The following is a 5,923-nucleotide window of genomic DNA, read 5'->3' as shown; positions in this document are numbered from 1 at the left end:
AAATGACTATTCCATCCAAATTCAGACCTTGCTTCTGCTGTTTTGCTGATGTCCAGCGTATTTTAACATCCGTGTGAGCATCTCTCTCTCCCATTTATCATTTGTGAATCAGAATGCTAATATTAAAAGGGGCGTCAAAATATGTATCATTGCATCTATCTGTTGGGCAATGTCCAATTTTAAGTTCAGTCTGCTGAGTTAAAAAGGTGTCAATAGCGTTGTTGAAGCAAGTTGGAACTGAATTTGACCACAAAATGCTGGTGCTACTGTTAACGAATGTCATCGTGGCGGAAATTGTTCTACTTAAAAACTAGCCGGTTTGGATATCAGGGGCTGTATTTACAATAACACCATCTACTTTTAGACGCAATTAGGGACATGACTGTTACAAGGGAACAGGTTCCAGGATCTGACTAGTAGAACAGAAAAAGGCTCACTCGTCTGTTTAGTTACAAATTAGATTTATTGGCAAGAGAGAGAACAAAAGCAATATTGTCCCCGTTTTACAGCAGCACACCTCCCTCTCTCTCTGCCTCTGTCCGCGGACTTAGCCCGTTGGTGAACCCCTCTCGTACATGGCCTCTTTTACCCCATTCAGGGTCAAACCAGTAAGACCACGCAAGGTATAAATTAACTTTGCGGCGGCATGGTGGCGCAGCAGTAGAGTTGCTGCTTTACAGCGAATGCAGCGCTGGAGACTCAGGTTTGATCCTGACTACGGGCGCTGTCTGTACGGAGTTTGTACGTTCTCCCCGTGACCTGCGTGGGTTTTCTCCGAGATCTTCGGTTTCCTCCCACTCTCCAAAGACGTACAGGTATGTAGGTTAATTGGCTGGGCAAATGTAAAATAAAAAAATTGTCCCTAGTGTGTGTAGGATAGTGTTAATGTGCGGGGATCGCTGGGCGGCACGGACCCGATGGGCCGAAGGGCCTGTTTCCGCTCTGTATCTCTAAATCTAAAAAAATCTAAACTTGTTTTGTCGGTTGTCCCAAGCCTTAATGTCATTCTCAATACCACCAGAGATAATCTGATCGCTTGTGTCATTAAACGTTGCTGCCAGTAGTTGGTACAAGTTTTGAAACGTATGGGTTGCAGCCTTCTTCCGAACGTCCCATAGCTTCACTGTCTCATTGTCGCTTCCTGTACAGACCAACTACGGTCCCCGTCGGGCTGGTTAACATGAATTCACAAAGGATGAGTGACCTTTCAGTCTCTTGATTCTTTCACCCGTTTCATTGTCCCACACTGCTACAGTTTTGTCTGTTGATGCTGGAAAAAGCAAGTTGCCATCTGTGTAATAATGCAATTCCATCGCTGCTCCGCTGTGACCTTTCAATGTAGCATAATTATCGCAGTCGCCATATACATTCCAAAACAATACGATTCGATCGAATCCTGCAGATGCCTGTGTTGATCCATTCAGGTGAAATTTACAGGACATAAACTTCTCCCTCGTGACCCGTTAAAAGCGTTAGAGGAGCTTGAAGACTGGAGGTTCGTGGTCCCGCCTGCAGCACGGCCTGCACCGAGGACAGCTGCTCCTTGCGGGGGCACTTGGCCTGCACCAGCGCCATCTCATTTGCTATTTATTTTTATCAAACATTTTCTATTCTATTTGTCAAATCCTGCTGACTACGTCAATTGTTACAAGGGAACAGGTTCCAGGATCGCACTAGCAGAACGAAAAAGGATCACTCGTCTGCTTATACAAATCAGATTTATTGGCAAGCGAGAGAACAAAAGCAATATTGTCTCGGTATGTGCAAGGTCGGTTTTACAGCAGAACACATCCTTCTCTCTCTGCCTTCAGCCCGTCCATGAACCTCTCTCGTGCATGAACTAACTAATGGCCTGCCTTTATAATGTCCAGGCAGAAACCAGACCGAAATAACCGCCGGTAAGTCCTGGCCAACAGCACTGCTCTAAATTCAACCTACAACCAATGGCGGGGGCCTGCATCCAAGTGAGCCCCCCCCCTTTGGAAACAAAGCACTATAGGCTGCAGACTGGTGGGTAAAGCAATACACTCAGTTCTATCAGCCACAGACTGGCAGGTAAAGCAATACACTCAGTGTTATCAGCCGAATACTGGCAGGTAAAGCAATACACACAGCGCTACTGGCCGCAGACGGCGCGCAATGGTAATACACACAGCACTGCCGGCTTGGCGCGCAAAGTTTAAACAGAACGCTACTGGCTTGGCGTGTGGAGCTTTAAACAAAGAGCTGTCAGCCACACCGTGATGGGTCATGGACTGTTCGGACAAAATTCGCGTATTACAATTATCTATTTGGTTTGTTTGTGATATTTGTGCTTATAATGGATTTCTGTGCAATACAAACACTATGGAGTGTTAGAAACATAGAAACATAGAAATTAGGTGCAGGGGGAGGCCATTTGGCCCTTCGTGCCAGCACCGTCATTCATTGTGATCATAGCTGATCATTCATAATCAGTAACCTGTGCCTGCCTTCTCCTCAACTCCCTTGATTCCACTAGCCCCAAGAGCTCTATCTAACTTTCTTTTAAATTCATCCAGTGAATTTGCCTCTACTGCCTTCTGTGGCAGAGAATTCCACAAATTTACAAATTACTGGGTGAAAAAGTTCCTTCTCACCTCAGTTTTAAATGACCTCCCCTTTATTCTTAGACTGTGGCCCCTGGTTCTGGACTCCCCGAACATTGGGAACATTTTTCCTGCATCTAGTTTGTCCAGTCCTTTTATAATTTTATGCATCTCTCTAAGATCCCCTCTAAACTCCAGTGAATACAAGCCCAGTCTTTCCAATCTTTCCTCATATGACAGTCCTGCCATCCCAGGGATTAACCTTGTGAACCTACGCTGCACTGCCTCAATAGCAATGATGTCCTTCCTCAAATTAGGAGACCAAAACTGCACTTAATACTCCAGATGTGGTCTCACCAGGGCCCAAAATAACTGCAGAAGGACCTCTGCTCCTATACTCAAATCCTCTCGTTATAAAGGCCAACATGCCATTAGCTTTCTTCACTGTCTGCTGTACCTGCACGCTTACTTTCAGTGACTGGTGTACAAGGACACCCAGGTCTCATTGCACTTCCCTTTTACCTAATCTGACACCATTGAGATAATAATCTGCCTCCTTGGTTTTGCCGCCAAAGTGGATAACCTCACATTTATCTACATTATACTGCATCTGCCATGCATCTGCCCACTCACTCAACCTGTCCAAGTCCCCCTGCAACCTCCTAACATCCTCTGCGCAGTTCACACTGCCACCCAGCTTTGTATCATCTGCAAACTTGTTAGTGTTACTTCTAATTCCATCATCTAAATCATTAATATATATTGTAAATAGTTGTGGCCCCAGCACTGAGCCTTGTGGCACTCCACTCGCCACTGCCTGCCATTCTAAAAAGGAGACGTTTATTCCTACTCTTTGCTTCCTGTCTGCCAACCAATTCACTATCCATGTCAATACCCTGCCCCCAATACCATGTGGTCTAATTTTGCTCACCAATCTCCTGTGTGGGACCTTATCAAAGGCTTTCTTAAAGTCTAGATACACTACATCCACCGGTTCTCCCTCATCCATTTTACTTGTCACATCCTCAAAAAATTCCAGAAGATTAGTCAAGCAGGATTTCCCCTTCATAAATCTATGCTGACTTGGACCAATCCTTTTACTGCTTTCCAAATGTGCTGTTATTACCTCTTTAATAATTGAATCCAGCATCTTCCCCACCACCGATGTCAGGCTAACTGGTCTATAATTCCCCGTTTTCTCTCTCTCGCTGCTTTTTTGAAAAGTGGGATAACATTAGCTACCCCCCAATCCACAGGTACTGATCCTGAATCTATTGAACATTGGAAAATGATCACCAATGCGTCCATGATTTCTAGAGCCACCTCCTTGAGTACCCTGGGATGCAGACCATCAGGCTCTGGGGATTTATCAGCCTTCAGTCCCATCAGTCTACCCAATACTATTTCTTGCTTAATGCAAATTTCTTTCAGTTCCTCTGTCTCCCTAGATCCTCTGTCCTCTGGTACATCTGGGAGATTGTTTGTGTCTTCCTTAGTGAAGAGAGGTCCGAAGTACCTGTTCAACTCTTCTGCCATTTCCTTGTTCCCCATAATAATTTCACCCGTTTCTGCCTTCAAGGGACCCACATTTGTCTTTACTAATCTTTTTCTCTTAACATACCTAAAGAAGCTTTTACTGTCCTTTTTATTCTTGGCCAGCTTCCCCTTGTACTTCATCTTTTCAGCCCGTATTGCCCTTTTTGTTGCCTTCTGTTGTCGTTTGAAAGTGACCAATACTCTTTGCTATCTTATACATCTTTTTTTTTGGTTTATTCCATCTCTAACTTCCCTTGTCAGCCACGGTTGCCTCTTACTCCCCTTAGAATCTTTCTTCCTCATTGGAATGAAGTGATCCTGCATCTTCTGGATTATGCCCAGAAATTCCTTCCATTGCTGTCCCACCGTCTTCCTGCTAGGATCCTTTTCCAGTCGAACTTGGCCAGCTCCTCTCTCATGCCTTCATAGTCCCCTTTGTTCAACTGCAACACTGACATTTCTGATTTAACCTTCTCCCTCTCAAATAAGTTTTGACACAAAGCCACAGCAAATGCAAAATATTTATGCAGAATCAAAACATTGAAAAGTACCAGTTTAAAAGTTGAATTTCTTGCTTTCTTGCATTATTATTCAGGTATCTACCATTTTCCTCACTCAAATCAAAGTCGTGCTTCAAATAACTTACCAGAAAATGCTCATATGCTCTGCAGGTCAGTGGGAGGGATAGATCAGCCATGATTAAATGGCGGCGTAGACGTGATGGGCCAAATAACCTAATTCTGCTCCTGTAACTTACGAACTTATGAAAGTCATGATGCATCTGTGGAGAAAGTACAGAATTAGCATCTTAGGTTTTATCAAAGCACAAAAATCCCTGTAAATATTGAATATTTACAGCATGTGTGGAGAAAGAAACAAAGTTCTTTTTAGTTCTTATAATTATTATTTCTTATAAAATTGTGGATTAATGATTTATTTTCTCATCAGAACAATTCTGATAAAAGTTAGCTCTGCTTTTTTTCTCTCTTCACAGATGTCATTTGGCCTGCTGAGTATTTCCAACCATCTTTGATGTTGTTTCAAGTTTCACAGTATTTTGCTTTTGTATTACTGTTTTGGTAGGGCTTGGAGAGGTGATTTGTACCCTTCTGTCAAGTTGCATCCTGATAAGTGCCTCATGATAACACATAGTGACTTATCAAAATTAATCTCCTTACCATTAATGAAGTGAATCATCCCAACTTAATGTTGGTGTACAGGAATTACCTTATTGAATGTGTACAGGAAATCAGAAACTACCTGTTTGATTATAAGCCCTCTTCCACGATTTCAATTGGAATTATAGAGAACTAAAATAATTATATTTTCGTTTTGCAGATAGATCTTCTGACTGATCAATCTCTGTAGGGTTCATTAATGAGGCTGAAAATCAGAGTGAGAATGCCTTATGCAGATTTTGTGCATTTGAATCTGCTTAACATAGTAACTGTCCATTTAGGATGTATTACAATCTAACTATTTTTCACATGTTTCAAAAAACTAATGAGCTGCTTGACTGGTAGACAACTGAACAAAGCTATTATTTTAATCAACGTTAGAGAAAGCTAACCTCTGGTGTAATGGGTCCATGTAGTAAATATAAATGAGGGAGCTGATTGTGGACTTCAGAAGGGCTAAACATCCAAGGACGTACACGCCACTGGAGATAAATGGGTCTATTGTGGATAGGGTGAGCAGTTTTAAATACTTGGGAGTCCGCATCGCAGAGGATCTGACGTGGGCAACGCACATTGCCGCACTGGTGGGTAAGGCTAAGCAGCGACTTTACCACCTTAGACAACTGAGGAAATTCAGAGTGT

The 5,923-nt window shown here is 43.0% G+C and overlaps 1 pseudogene; it reads right to left on the bottom strand.

Annotated features, from left to right (window-relative positions):
* Positions 1 to 956: 956 nt before the first annotated feature.
* Positions 957 to 4,406, bottom strand: LOC144604595 (U5 small nuclear ribonucleoprotein 40 kDa protein pseudogene; annotated as a pseudogene).
* Positions 4,407 to 5,923: the final 1,517 nt, after the last annotated feature.

This window comes from Rhinoraja longicauda, chromosome 22 (assembly GCF_053455715.1).
Source record: "Rhinoraja longicauda isolate Sanriku21f chromosome 22, sRhiLon1.1, whole genome shotgun sequence".
Lineage (NCBI taxonomy): Eukaryota > Metazoa > Chordata > Chondrichthyes > Rajiformes > Arhynchobatidae > Rhinoraja > Rhinoraja longicauda.
The sequence above is the reverse complement of the archived record's forward strand: the minus strand, read 5'-3'. Positions and strand labels throughout refer to the sequence as shown.